This window comes from Wyeomyia smithii, chromosome 1 (assembly GCF_029784165.1).
Source record: "Wyeomyia smithii strain HCP4-BCI-WySm-NY-G18 chromosome 1, ASM2978416v1, whole genome shotgun sequence".
NCBI lineage: Eukaryota > Metazoa > Arthropoda > Insecta > Diptera > Culicidae > Wyeomyia > Wyeomyia smithii.
Genome location: NC_073694.1, coordinates 103,371,023 through 103,385,672, shown reverse-complemented (window position 1 = coordinate 103,385,672; position 14,650 = coordinate 103,371,023). Strand labels below are relative to the sequence as shown.

Below are 14,650 nucleotides of genomic sequence, written 5' to 3'. Positions count from 1 at the left end.
TTTGCAGGCCGGTGTGCGTTTGCGCGTGCATCGCGTTCGCCCGCCGTTCAGTGGCGTCTGATGCCTTTCATCGGGTGATGGCGTTTCCCACAAGCCCAGCTGCTATTACCTTGAACAAATTAGAGTGCTCAAAGCAGGCTACTACTATGGCCGTGAATAATCTTGCATGGAATAATGGAATATGACCTCGGTCTCAATATTCGTTGGTTTGTGATATAGATCAAGAGGTAATGATTAACAGAAGTAGTTGGAAGCATCAGTATTACGGCGCGAGAGGTGAAACTCGTAGACCGTCGTAGGATTAGCTAATTAGCAAAAGCATTTGCCATGGATGCTTTCATTAATCAAGAACGAAAGTTAGAGGATCGAAGGCGATTAGATACCGCCCTAGTTCTAACCGTGAACTATGCCAATTAGCAATTAGGAGACGCTACATTTTGGTGCTCTCAGTAGCTTCCGGGAAACCAAAATCAGGTTCCGGGGGAAGTATGGTTGCAAAGTTGAAACTTAAGGGAATTGACGGAAGGGCACCACCAGGAGTGGAGCCTGCGGCTTAATTTGACTCAACACGGGAAAACTTACCAGGTCCGAACTTATTGAGGTAAGACAGATTGAAAGCTCTTTCTCAAAGTTAAGGGTAGTAGTGCATGGCCGTTCTTAGTTCGTGGAGTGATTTGTCTGGTTAATTCCGGTAACGAACGTGACTCAATCAATTAAATATAACGTTGTCAGTAGTCATATGACGATCCCGTTCGGTTGGACCCGGTTTCGCGGTGGTGGTCGGTCTTCCGGTCGGTCTGATCCGTGAGGTCATCGGTGCTTTCGACCGACGATGTAGTGTGACCTAATAATACGTCAACTTCTCGAGGTTGACTTCTACTTAATGGGACGCTTTGTGTTCAGCAAAATGAGATTGAGCGATAACAGGTCCGTGATGCCCTTAGATGTTCTGGGCTGCACGCGCGCTACAATGTGAGCAGCAGCGTGTACCCTATCCCGAAAGGGACGGGAAATCACTGAAATGCTCATTTAGTCGGGATTATGGATTGAAACGGTCCATATGAACCTGGAATTCCCAGTAAGTGTTGGTCATTAGCTAGCGTTGATTACGTCTTTGCCCTTTGTACACACCGCCCGTCGCTACTACCGATGGATTATTTAGTGAGGTCTCTGGAAGTGAACATTTGTTGGTCCCTCGCGGATTGCATTTGACTCGCTGAAGTTGACCGAACTTGACGATTTAGAGGAAGTAAAAGTCGTAACAAGGTTTTCGTAGGTGAACCTGCGGAAGGATCATTACTGATGCATATCGTGCGAATCGACTGGCCATAGGACTCAAGTACGTGGGTCCACTGCGCGTGCGCTTCCCGTGCGCGTCGCGTAGAAACAATCACGTCCTATCATTGAGTGTTTTGCTCTTTACTACTGTCATCGTGCGCTTGCTTTGCCTGCTTGTGCGCACGGGTGGTACGGGCCATCGTTAGTCTCTCTCGGCGTATGGTAGTGGTCCCATGCGAAATCCGTTTCAGACTAGTGGTGCGAGCCGGAGGCACAGTGCGTAATTTTTTTTTTGTTTTGATATGTTTTGTGCTATTGTTGATATTTTCCGAAAAAAACCCCAGGCAGGAGATCGATCGGCTCGTGGATCGATGAAGACCGCAGCTAAATGCGCGTCAGAATGTGAACTGCAAGACACATGAACACCGACTAGTTGAACGCATATTGCATATTATACACCCAGTATGATGTACACATTTTTGAGTGCCTATATTTATCGATGCAACTATACGTGTACCCTCCGCACGTATGCGTAGTTATGTTTTCCTACCTTCATTAGTGGTAAAACATTGAAGATCATTGTGCTCGCCCACAATGCCGATATGTACAACCGTTACCCAAGTGTGGCAACGTGCCGGTTGCTGCGTCTAGGTAGTACAGTACGGCAAATAATCTATAAGTAGGCCTCAAATAATGTGTGACTACCCCCTGAATTTAAGCATATTAATAAGGGGAGGAAAAGAAACTAACAAGGATTCCCCGAGTAGCTGCGAGCGAAACGGGTAGAGCGTAGAGGCGATACCCGGTGCGGTGTCTGCCTGGTTCCGTGTACTGGAAATTTTGTCATCTGTCATAATCATAATCAGTCCCGATTCAAGTTCAACTTGAACGTGGCTTTTACTCCCATATAGGGTGATAGGCACGTAGAACGGCGCTGATGTTGGAAAATTTTACCATGGAGTCGTGTTGCTCGATGGTGCAGCACCAAGTGGGAGGTAAACTCCTAAAGCTAAATATCACCACAAGACCGATAGCGAACAAGTACCGTGAGGGAAAGTTGAAAAGCACTCTGAATAGAAAGTCAAAAAGTACGTGAAACTGCCTAGGGCTCAAGCCCGTTGAACTCGATTATCCGTGGCGGAGATATTCACCTGTGGCTGGGCCGGGCCCACCCGGTTTGCCCCGGGGCATTTATCTCCTACCACAAGAGGACATTGCGATCCATTACAAACAGCTTGTAGCCCCCGTGGCAGCAAATCGGGTCCGACAGGTTGCCCCTAGGTGCTGGTTGTTAGTTCCACCGTAGCGACGTTCAGTTCTGAAGGCCTACGTCGCGAGCCGGAGCCTAACGCACGTGGTGTGCAGTCAGACACGTGATGGACCCTACGCGTGACACCGTCCTGTATGCCTTCTTGCATACTCCAATAACACCGTCCTGCATGCTTTCATGCATACACACTCCGGTTTTTGGTTATGGCGGACTGTCGATCGGCAATGAGCAAATCGAGGTACCTTCGGAACCCGTCTTGAAACACGGACCAAGAAGTCTATAAGGATTGGCTCTGAAGACTGGGGTGGCTGGGCACTCCCGGCCGTCCAGGTGTGGCCGTGTGCACTCGTGTATGCGTGCCCGCTATGGTTCCCGGCTTGGGCTGCAGTCATCAATAAACAGTCAATTCGGAACTGGCACGGCTGAGGGAATCCGACTGTCTAATTAAAACATAGCATTGTGAAGGCCTTCGCAGGTGTTGACACAATTTGATGCCCAGTGCTCTGAATGTCAACGTGAAGAAATTCAAGCAAGCGCGGGTAATCGGCGGGTGTAACTATGACTCTCTTAAGGTAGCCAAATGCCTCGTCATCTAATTAGTGACGCGCATGAATGGATTAACGAGATTCCCTCTGTCCCTATCTACTATCTAGCGAAACCACAGCCAAGGGAACGGGCTTGGAAACACTTGCGGGGAAAGAAGACCCTGTTGAGCTTGACTCTAGTCTGGCATTGTAAGGTGATATAAGAGGTGCAGAATAGGTGGGAGCCGAGGTAAAATATTATCTCTCCGGCGTCAATGAGATACCACTACTCTTACGGTTGTCTTACTTACATGATTAGGTGGAACAAGTGCTGGGGTTATTACTACCGGTCGGCATAAGGTTTCCTGTTCAACGTTCAGTCATGTCGTCATTTCTGGCTATAATGTAGAAGACGGAGCCTGTCGAGCCTCGCCGTTCCATGTCCTAGCGGGAGATTCGAAACGGGCTCGGCATCTGGCGTGCGTGGCTTTGTTGCTGGGTATGGCGGTGTTTCGGTTCTCGGTAGTAGAACCCTGCTCATGAGCGGTAAGGCCGCAGCTCAACTTTCATACAGTACGCCAATGTCAGTAAGACATCTGAATACTCCAAGTCATGGACAGTGCCAGGTGCGGAGTTTGACTGGGGCGATACATCTCCAAAACAATAACGGAGGTGTCCAAAGGTCGGCTCAGTGTGGACAGAAACCACATGCTGAGCATAAGGACAAAAGCTGGCTTGATCTCGATGTTCAGTACATATTGAGACAGCGAAAGCTAGGCCTCACGATCCTTTTGGTTTAAAAAGTTTTAGGCAAAAGGTGTCAGAAAAGTTACCACAGAGATAACTGGCTGCCAAGCGTTCATAGCGACGTGGCTTTTTGATCCTTCGATGTCGGGTCTTCCTTTCATTGTGAAGCAAAATTCACAAAGCGTAGGATTGTTCACCCTTTCAAGGGAACGTGAGGTGGGTTTAGACCGTCGTGAGACAGATTAGTTTTACCCTACTGGTGTATGCGTAGCCGCTGTCTTAACAGAACTCCTGTGCAGTACGAGAGGAACCACAGGTGCGAACCAATGGCACAATACTAGTTCGACCGGACAATGGTATAACGCTACGTTCGTTGGATTATGCCTGAACGCCTCTCCTCCTATAGGTGGTCGTTGATCATGTGGCCTAGAAACCTACAAGATCTGCTAGTGTGATTACCACGTTGGCATCTTATTACTGCTCTCATCAGACAGAGCCCTTGCGCGGCGCCATAAGACTAGTGTCTGAGATACTGGAACGTCGGTGGCGCTGCTAAGCATCAATATATGATTTCGATACCTGAGACCCCCTACAAACGATAGGTTTACAGGCTGGGAGTTGCGAGTTGCAGAGAGGTGTATGTTTCGATCCTATCGGACTACCCTTGCTTTTGGCCGAGCTGCAAGCCATCACGGGTCGACGCCTGGCGACCGTCGAGGCCATGCACGCGCTGTGTGACCACCGATGGGTGTGTTTTTTTTTTAAAGGTGGCGGGGAAATCTGCAAACACATCTGAGAAGAGAACTCAGGGTGTGGGGATGAGACTGGGGGAGAGATGCTGGGGTAGTTACACTCGCCCAGGCACCTACTGATCCCTGTCCCGACCCACTAAAACCCCTCCAGTCTCCAGCCCTGGTCTTCCCGGAACGACGGTTAAGTATTACGTCGGGGAGTGGCTTTTGTGCGTGATGCACCCTCTTTACTCTTATAACCTCCTAGCTAACTACCTGGAGACTGGTAATTAGCTACCACTGGCGTGTTGGTGGTTGACCCGCCACACACGTTGCAGCTCCAGAACAACCTGAGAGGCGGCCGCACAGACCGCGTTCCAGATGTACGGGTCGTCGCACATCCTCCGGACTAGATTGTCCGGAGTAGTGCCAGGCCCGCTCACAGCCATCATGTTGCTCTTTGCTCTTACGAAACGGGGGCATACGAAGAAGACATGCTCAGCAGTCTCCTCCTCCTCCACGCACTCGGGACACATGGGGGACACCGCATGACACACCGTATGACACCGTACGATACGCACTCGCAACTCTCAGGCACATGAGCCTGTAGGTACTTTCCAGTTTACCACGGTAACTGTTAGTACCTAGCGCTCTGGACCACACTGGCCCACCATACCAAAGTATGGACGAAACCACGCTGGCAAGAAGTCTTCGCTTGCTGCCATAAACCGCTGAGCTATTGGACATCATACGAGATAGTGCTGCAATAGCCGATGAGGCCCTCTTACAGGCATAGTCGACGTGACTCCCGAACGTGAGCTTGTCGTCCACCATAACCCCCAAGAGCTTCAGGGATCGCTTCGAGGTGATGGTGCAGTCTCCGACTCTGACCACCGCCTGTTGCTCCGATTTACGGTTGTTCACAACCGTGACCTCCGTCTTATGATGCGCGAGCTCCAGTTTCCTGGAGCGCATCCAGTCCTCAACCTTGCGTATGCAGTGCGCGGCCGTCAACTCGACCTCCTCGATAGACTCGCCGTAAACCTCCAGCGTTATGTCGTCTGCAAAGCCGACGATCACAACACCTACAGGGAACTTGAGTTTCAACACTCCGTCATACATGACATTCCACAACACCGGGCCCAGGATAGAACCTTGCGGAACTCCTGCGGTAATTGGGACGCACTTCTGACCCTCCTCCGTGTCGTAAACAAGTACTCGATTCTGGAAATAATTTTCCAGAATCTTGTACAGCGACACCGGTACATGGATGCTCCTGAGCGCGAGCGCTATGGAGTCCCAACTGGCACTTTCGAACGCATTCTTCACGTCGAGCGTGACGATTGCGCAGTAGCGTATTCCCCTTCTCTTGGATTGCTACCTCCGCCGTCTTGATGACGGAAGAGATTGCGTCCAGCGTGGACCTGCCCTTCCGGAAGCCGAACTGGTTACTCGCCAGACCGTGTACACCCTCCGTGTACCTCACCAGTCTGTTGAGGATGATCCTCTCAAGCACCTTGCCCGCGGTGTCCAATAGGCAGATAGGCCTATATGCCGATGGGTCCCCTGGCGGTTTGCCAGCCTTCGGCAATAAGACTAGTCTCTGCCGCTTACACCTGTCCGGAAAGAGACAGTCATCCAGGCACCTCTGCATGACTGCCCTGAACAGCCCGGGGGCCGTTTTTATCGCCAGCCTGATCGCCAGGTTAGGGATACCATCCGGTCCCGGTGCCTTGCTCACCTTTAGGGATTTGGCGATCACGATGAGTTCCTCATTCGTAACCCTTGCCTCCTCCCCTGCCTCGACACGGCTGTAGTCGCTCACGGATTGGATGCTCGGCAGGTTGGCCGACCATCTCTGGTCTATGTCTCAGATACTGGAACGTCGGACGTGAGACTCGACCGCCGGAGGCCAAGGACTTGGCTCGTGGCGTGGAAAGAGTCCCTCGATGATACGCTCCAGCATCGCTGGTGATCGCTCTGCAGGCGCCAGCGCGCCTTTAGTCTTGGCCATTACGATCCTGTAGGCGTCACCCCACGGATTTGTATTGGCACTCGCACATAGCCTATCGAAGCAGGCCCTCTTGCTGGCCTTTATCGCACTCTTTAGCATCGATCTTGCCGAACAGAATGCTGCGCGGCGCTCTGTCCTCTCTTCTTCGTTTCGCGCACGCTGCATCCTCCGTCTTGCACGGAGGCACGCACTGCGAAGGTCCGCTATCGCGTCCGTCCACCAGTAAACCGGTGGCTTTCCATTCCTAGGTTGGCGAGTCCTAGGCATGGTGGCGTCGCACGCTCGCGATAGCATAGCAACTAGTTGGTCAGCAGTCGGGTGGAGCCAACTGCCCCCCTCGCGCTCCCTTCTCATTGCCTCTTCGAATACCTCGGCATCAAACTGCGATGTCTTCCACCCGCGAACGGTCGGAGTGTTGGCTCTACCCGTCGCTTGCCGCCTCTCGTTGTTGTCTACACTATAACAGACCGCCTGGTGGTCGCTATTAGTGTAGCCATCGTCTACCCTCCAGTTCTTGATCAGTCCTGGGCTGGAGAACGTCACGTCGATGATCGACTCCGCGCCATTTCTGCCAAATGTACTTTTGTTCCCAACGTTGGCCAGATCAAGGTTGAGCTTTGCAAAAGCCCCCAACAGGATCTGGCCCCTCTGGTTCGTGAAGCGACTTCCCCACTCAACAGCCCAAGCGTTGAAGTCGCCCGCCACCACCAACGGCGTTTGGCCCGTTAGCTCCATGGATAGGAGGTCGACCATCTGGGTGAACCTTTCGGTAGACCAACGTGGCGGAGCATAGCAACTGCAGTAGAACACTCCGTTCACCTTAGCAACTACGTACCCTTCTTCTGAGGTTGAGACAACCTCCTGAACCGGGAACTTGCTCGTCGTACATATGGCCGCCAAACTGGACTTATCCGCAACCCAGTTACCGTTTCCGGGAGGGATGCGGTAGGGATCCGATATGACGGCGATGTCCGACAACGACTCAGTGGCTGCTTGGTGTAGCAGCTGCTGAGCCGCGAAGCAATGGTTCAGGTTCAGTTGCGTTACCCTTACGCCCGTGGTTTCGCAGCCGGCTTACTGGCTGGGCACCTGGGGCCTCCCATAAAGTGTTTGGCGTCCCGTTTCCCGGAACATACCATGCACTTGGGAGACTCCCCACAGTCTTTTGCTTTATGGCCTGCACCTCCACATCGCCTGCACAGCTGGCTCCTATCGGGTCCCTTGCAGGTCCAGGACTTATGTCCGCCCTCGAAGCACCGGAAGCAAATGTCTGGTTGCTCGAGTATGCCCAGAGGACATACAAACCAGCCGACCTTCAACTTGCCCTCTTTCAGGGCCAGGTTAGCGTCCGCCGACGGTAGTCGGAAGGTAGCTATCTGGGTCCCCGCCGGGCCTTGCCGCCTCTCGTTGTTGTCTACACTATAACAGACCGCCTGGTGGTCGCTATTAGTGTAGCCATCGTCTACCCTCCAGTTCTTGATCAGTCCTAGGCTGGAGAACGTCACGTCGATGATCGACTCCGCGCCTTTTCTGCCAAATGTACTTTTGTTCCCAACGTTGGCCAGATCAAGGTTGAGCTTTGCAAAAGCCCCCAACAGGATCTGGCCCCTCTGGTTCGTGAAGCGACTTCCCCACTCAACAGCCCAAGCGTTGAAGTCGCCCGCCACCACCAACGGCGTTTGGCCCGTTAGCTCCATGGATAGGAGGTCGACCATCTGGGTGAACCTTTCGGTAGACCAACGTGGCGGAGCATAGCAACTGCAGTAGAACACTCCGTTCACCTTAGCAACTACGTACCCTTCTTCTGAGGTTTAGACAACCTCCTGAACCGGGAACTTGCTCGTCGTACATATGGCCGCCAAACTGGACCTATCCGCAACCCAGTTACCGTTTCCGGGAGGGATGCGGTAGGGATCCGATATGACGGCTATGTCCGACAACGACTCAGTGGCTGCTTGGTGTAGCAGCTGCTGAGCCGCGAAGCAATGGTTCAGGTTCAGTTGCGTCACCCTTACGCCCGTGGTTTCGCAGCCGGCTTACCGGCTGGGCACCTGGGGCCTCCCATAAAGTGTTTGGCGTCCCGTTTCCCGGAACATACCATGCACTTGGGAGACTCCCCACAGTCCTTTGCTTTATAGCCTGCACCTCCACATCGCCTGCACAGCTGGCTCCTATCGGGTCCCTTGCAGGTCCAGGACTTATGTCCGCCCTCGAAGCACCGGAAGCAAATGTCTGGTTGCTCGAGTATGCCCAGAGGACATACAAACCAGCCGACCTTCAACTTGCCCTCTTTCAGGGCCAGGTTAGCGTCCGCCGACGGTAGTTGGAAGGTAGCTATCTGGGTCCCCGCCGGGCCTTTGCGGAGGCGGATTGACTCCTTAGCCACCTCCACCCCGCACTTCGCTTTAAGGGTTTGTGCAATGTCGCACTCCTCAGTGATTTCGTCCAGGTTTTTAAGCTGGAGAGTCACTTCTGAGGTGAGTGCTCGCACTTGCACCTCCTTCCCTAGGACCTTTTCAGCTACCGTTTTGTAGGTAGCCCCCTTGTTCTTGGCGTCCTTCCGGAGCTCAAGTATCATCTCGCCAGTGCGAGATCGGCGGATACTCCGCACATCCGCCCCCAGATCCTTGAGCTGGGTTTCCCCCTCATCTTCTTCAAGACTTCTGAGTACTTCGACCCATCCGTCTTGAGTATGAGGGCATCACCCCTACTCCGCGCCTTTTTGGCCTTTTTTGGTCCTCTGGCCGCTCCGCCATCATGTCGTGTCGCACCTTCCCGACGCTTCCTACCCTCTACGGTAGTCCAAGGGTTGCCCGTAGCCTCCACCTGTGCCTTTTCCGCGGTGGACCTTGAACCGGTTGGCGTGTGCTCCCGTGGGAGTAGCACGACCAATCGTTTCTTGGTGTTCCGGGGGCCGTTTCCCCCGGGGACTGCCTCGTTCGCTTAGCGACCCGCGAACGAGGGGGCGTCTGTCTGAACCTCTTTAGATGCAGTCGCCCTCCCGGTCCTGGCCCCTTTCTCGGCCGCCTTCACCCGAGCTACGAGTTCTTCGTGCTCCTTTCTGGCTTCATCAATGGTGCTCCGAAGCAGGAGGAGGCTCTGCTTCAGGTCGCCAGCGATGTTTCGCCTGTTCGCCAAGAACTCGATTATGGCATCGAGTTGTTCAGACAGCGCCGCCACTCTTGGCCGCGTGTCCATACACCTTTCGACGGCCTTGACTAGCAAGGAACCGTCTACCGAGATGTCTGGTGTGGACACCGACGGATTCGCCGTTTTTCCACCTCCAGACTTCGCCGCATCCGTCTCAGCCTTCTTCTGCGGAGACCGCTGGATGCCACCTCTTGCGAAGGGATTTTGTAATCCCTCCGCCCTCGTCTCTTTCGTTTTGAATGTGTTCATCTTGATGTTAAATGGGTCCCCCTTCCAGCCGCTATCCTTGTCCATGGTGGAGTAGTCGCCTATGTGGTCCCATGGTGGTCTATGCCGAAGCAGTGAGGTCATGGCTAGGGTAAGCAGTCAAAGCGCCTTATGGGCAACTATGACTCCACCGACCGGCGCAAGTCAGGAACAACCATCTGATCCTACTCCTGCCTGATTCCTACCAGGCAATAGACTCGGAACGTACTGGAAGGCCTGCCAGGTTTTATGGGACGGAGACCCCTGCACCGGGTACCACCTCGCCATTTCAAGCCGTTGTCACACGACTTTACTAAGGGAGCTCGATGCAGGTGCCAGCCCGAGGATGCGGTACCATTCCGAAATCCAGCTCATATCCGTTCACTACGCTGCCAGTTGCCATAATCGGGACCTTACTGGCATCAGTCCCGATGGGCGGGTAAGTGCTTTTGGGTGTTGGGAGCGGCTCTATTCGCTCCGTCAGAGGTGCTTCGAGTGATTGTGGCTTTTGCGAGGAGTCGACTGTCCCTGGTCCGACGCTCACCACCCCTAGGCGACCTTCCGCTGCTGGTCCGGGACTGTTCGGTACTGTCAGTGGTCACACCTGTATTGTGCGCTCTCGACGATCGCCACACGTCGACCCATGGTGGCATGCAGCTCTGCCGTACCGATGGGTGTGTGATAGCATCGATTAGTCCCGGACCGGCAGCGGGAGCTTGCCTAGGGAGTGGTGGGGTTTCGGGCATTGGGCAGTCGATTCCCCGTAGAAGCCACGGCCACCCGTAAGCAGCTTCGACGGAGCGTGTAGTGCCGCTCCCATCACCCAAATGCACTTACCTGCCTATTGGGGCTGATACCAGTAAGGTACCAATTATGGTGTACTGGTCGCTGTGTTTTTAGGTTTGTGAGAGAGAATACGATTTTATACCACGACGTTGGGCTGGCACCTGCACCTGCATACGGTCGCAGGGGTCTCCGTCCCGTAAAACCTGGAAGGCCTTCCAGTACGTTCCGCGGTCATTGCCTGATGGGAATCAGGCAGGAGTGGGATCAGATGCCCTTTCCTGACTTACGCCGGTCGGGAGGCGTCATAAATGCTCATGAGGGGCTATGACGACCTTCACTAGCCACGACTCCACTACTACGACATAGGCCACCATGGGACCATATAGGCGACCACTCCACCATGACCAAGGATAGCGGCTGGAAGGGGGACCCTTTTAACAACAACGTTTTCTTTTAAAATCGATGAAGAGGCGAAGGTAGTGGATGGGGCGGACGGGTTAGTAAACCCGTTTGCCAGGCGGGGCATCGCCCGTTCTCCACCGAGACTGGCGGATGCCGGTAAAGGCGGCGCACAGGTTGGTACACCCTTTGCGACACCGACAGGGAAGTTCCGAGTTGGGGCAAAGGCGGCCACGCCTAAGCCAGCACCAACCGGAACGGCTAAGACCGGCGGCAAGGTGGAAACACCTAAAACTGGGGTGGTGGAAACACCAAGGAGGTAAGGTGGAAACACCAAGGAGCGGGAACAGATATCTGGGGCTATGCTACTCTCTGCGGTAGAAAACCACATGAACAAGCTCCCGAGCGTGGAGACGGTGTTCGTACAACTTGATGAAATACTCAAGTTTACGGACGAACGTAGCAACATATCAAAAGACTTGAAGCAATTTCTTCTGTTGCTACGTATGAACATTTGCAGCGCAAAATCCGAGCTTTCGCAAGCCCTTAAACGGGCTAACGATGCCGAAAGCAAGGCACTCGCGCTAGAGGCAAGGCTTAATTAGCCTAAAAAGGGAGTGCTGCAGCTGTGTCTAAATACACACAAACAGCGGCAGCATCGTTTGCCGAAGTCTGTTCAACTGAACCGACTGGCAAACATGCGAGAGGATCTCCGGGGGAATCGGCCCCAAGGACGCAATGAAGGCGGTTGTTCGGTGACAGCCAGGAAGCTGGCCCGTCGTCCAGCCGAGCAAAGAACCGGCAAACGGCGAAGCCACGGATTGGACCAGCGTGGTGAACAAAAAGCGGCAGAATCGGGAACGACGCGCGAAGCGCGGCGACCGCAATAAGAAGCCGCAAGGGGCGAATAGGCGGAGCAAGGGTGACCCGCTCATTTTCAAGACGGATGCGTCTAAGTACGCTGAAGTCTTGAAGGCCATGAGAGGCGAATCCAAGCTCAAAGACCTCGGCGCGGATGTCAGGTCAATTCGTCGGTCACGCACCGGCGAGATGATCCTCGAACTCCGCAAAGAGGCGAAGGGCAAGGGCTGTGCCAATAAAAAGACGGCCCAGGAAGTGCTACGCGAGGAGGTTCAAATCCGAGCCCTCACTCCTGAAGTGACTCTTCAGCTTAAAAACCTGCACGATATCACCGAAGAGTGTGATATAGCACAAGCTTTCGAGCGAGAGTGTGGAGTGGTAGTGACCGCAGAGGCAGTTCGTCTCCGCAGGGACCCGGCCGGCTCCCAGGTTGCTACCAGAAAGCTCCCACTAGCGGAGGGTAACAAGGCCCTGAAGAAGGCCACGTTGAAGGTAGGTTGGTCGGTCTGCCCTCTGGGCACCTTCCAACAGCCTGACGTTTGCTTCAGTTGCTTTGAGCGGGGGCATAAATCCTGGTCGTGCAAAGGGCCCGACAGGTCCAATTTATGCCGCCGCTGTGGTGGCACAGGCCACAAGGCACGGGACTGCGGTGCAACTCCCAAGTGTCTGGTATGCACCGGTAAACGGGGTAAACAGTGCTGGTGCATGCACTATCGCATCAAAACGCTCGCTGAAGCTTCTGGGGGTTATGATCGACGACAAGCTCACGTTCGGGAGCCACGTCGAGTATACCTGCAGGAAAACTTCCATGGCTGTGGCAGCGCTATCTCGCATGATGGCAAACAGCTCGGCGGTCCGTAGCAGCAGGCGCAAAGTCCTTGCTAGCGTGACCACGTCCATACTCAGGTATGGAGGACCAGTGTGGTCCAAGGTGTTGAGTACCTCCTGCCATCGCGGCAAACTCGAGAGTACGTACAGGCTAATGTGCCTAAGGGTCGCGTGCGCATACCGAACAGTGTCGTACGAGGTGGTTTGCGTCCTGGCTGGCATGATGCCCATCAGCATCATCGTCAAAGAGGATGTAGAGTGCTTCGACCAACGCGACACGAGGGGTATACGCAACACGATACGGTCATCTTCAATGGCCAGGTGGCAGCGGGAGTGGTCCAACACTACAAAAGGTAGATGGACACACCGACTCATTCCAGAGTTAGCATGCTGGATTAATACGCGCCATGGGGAAGTAACCTTCCATCTGACACAGATCCTGTCAGGCCATGGCTGCTTCAGGCAGTACCTGCATTGGTTCGGGTACGCCGAGTCCCCTATGTGCCCCGCTTGTACGGATGCGGAAGAAAACGCGGAGCATGTGTTCTTCACATGTCCGCGTTTCGAGCGGATACGGTACGAAATGCTGGCAATAAGTGGGATGGACACCACGCCAGAGAGCATCGTGCGTAGGATGTGCGAAAATAGGGGTATCTGGGATGCGGTCATCACGGCCGCATCACAGATCGTTAGTTTTTTCGATCGATTTGCCCCAGTTAGTTAATGGTTAACTAACTGGCCTGTATAGGCTGCTCTGCTACCCATAGAGGTAAGTGCGAAAAGCACGACGGGCCCTCTCCCTGAAGTAATGCCTAACGGCGGTCCCGGGGAGACCAAGGGCTTTAGCTGTTCAGCTTAAGGTTGCTCAGCATGGGTAAAAGCAGACATACACCACAGTCCGGGTGTTTGGATACTCAGCACGCGATGATGACGGTCGATCATGCCAAGCACTGTATACGGGATGGTACACTACGTGCCGGCTACGTGACATTATCATTCATCGCACCCGAGACATACACCACAGTCCGGGTGTTTGCATACTCAGCTACATGCAATGATGACGATCGATCATGCCAAGCACTGTATACGGGTTGGTTCACTATGTGCCGTCTACGTGACATTGATTGTATGCCCGCGACGATGACGATCGATCATGCCAAGCATGGTGTACGGGAAGATACACTACGTGCCGGTGTTTTGTCTTCCCAGGTGTGCGCAAAAAACTGTCGAACTCTGTAATTATTATACATTTTCGTATTTACAGGTGGGTGTCTGAGCCTAAGTGTACAAAATTCATATATAATATTAGTTACTTAGAGTTTAATATCAAATTTGAATTTAATCAAACTAAATCCTTATCTAAACCTAACGCCAAATTCTTAAATTTATCCTAATTACATACGCTACAGTATAACTAAAACTAGTTAAATGAATCACCCTAAAGATACGATACTATTACAATGAAACACATCTAAAATTCATCCACTGATAAGAGAACGAGAGTATGAACGCGTTGTCACACGAAGATCGATAGATAGGTGATAGATTATAAATGATAGAATGTAAGGACAGTACCGAATAAACCTCAAAAGAAGACGGATCAAATTTTTGCACTCTACAAGGCCTGTGCGTTTCTTTTTACTTGATATCGCCAATCTGAATTTGACGGGAAGAAGGCCATATTATTCCGTGGTGTTTGAACCGCTGGTGTGAAAGACCAGTCTGAAGCCTTTCTGGGCCGTGTCTCCGTATACGGAAGAAAATCCTCCGAATCCTAGCCAGCAGATTGGCAAGCCCCAACACTAAGGTTGATATC

The 14,650-nt window shown here is 53.1% G+C and overlaps 1 protein-coding gene and 1 pseudogene across 1 annotated transcript in view; both read left to right on the top strand.

Moving 5' to 3' along the window:
- LOC129718434 (integrator complex subunit 7-like) overlaps nt 1-14,650 on the top strand; it is a 1,119,499-nt gene that overhangs the window by 997,701 nt on the left and 107,148 nt on the right. The gene's annotated exons all lie outside the window — the stretch shown is intronic.
- Nucleotides 1,615-1,767, top strand: LOC129719343 (5.8S ribosomal RNA; annotated as a pseudogene).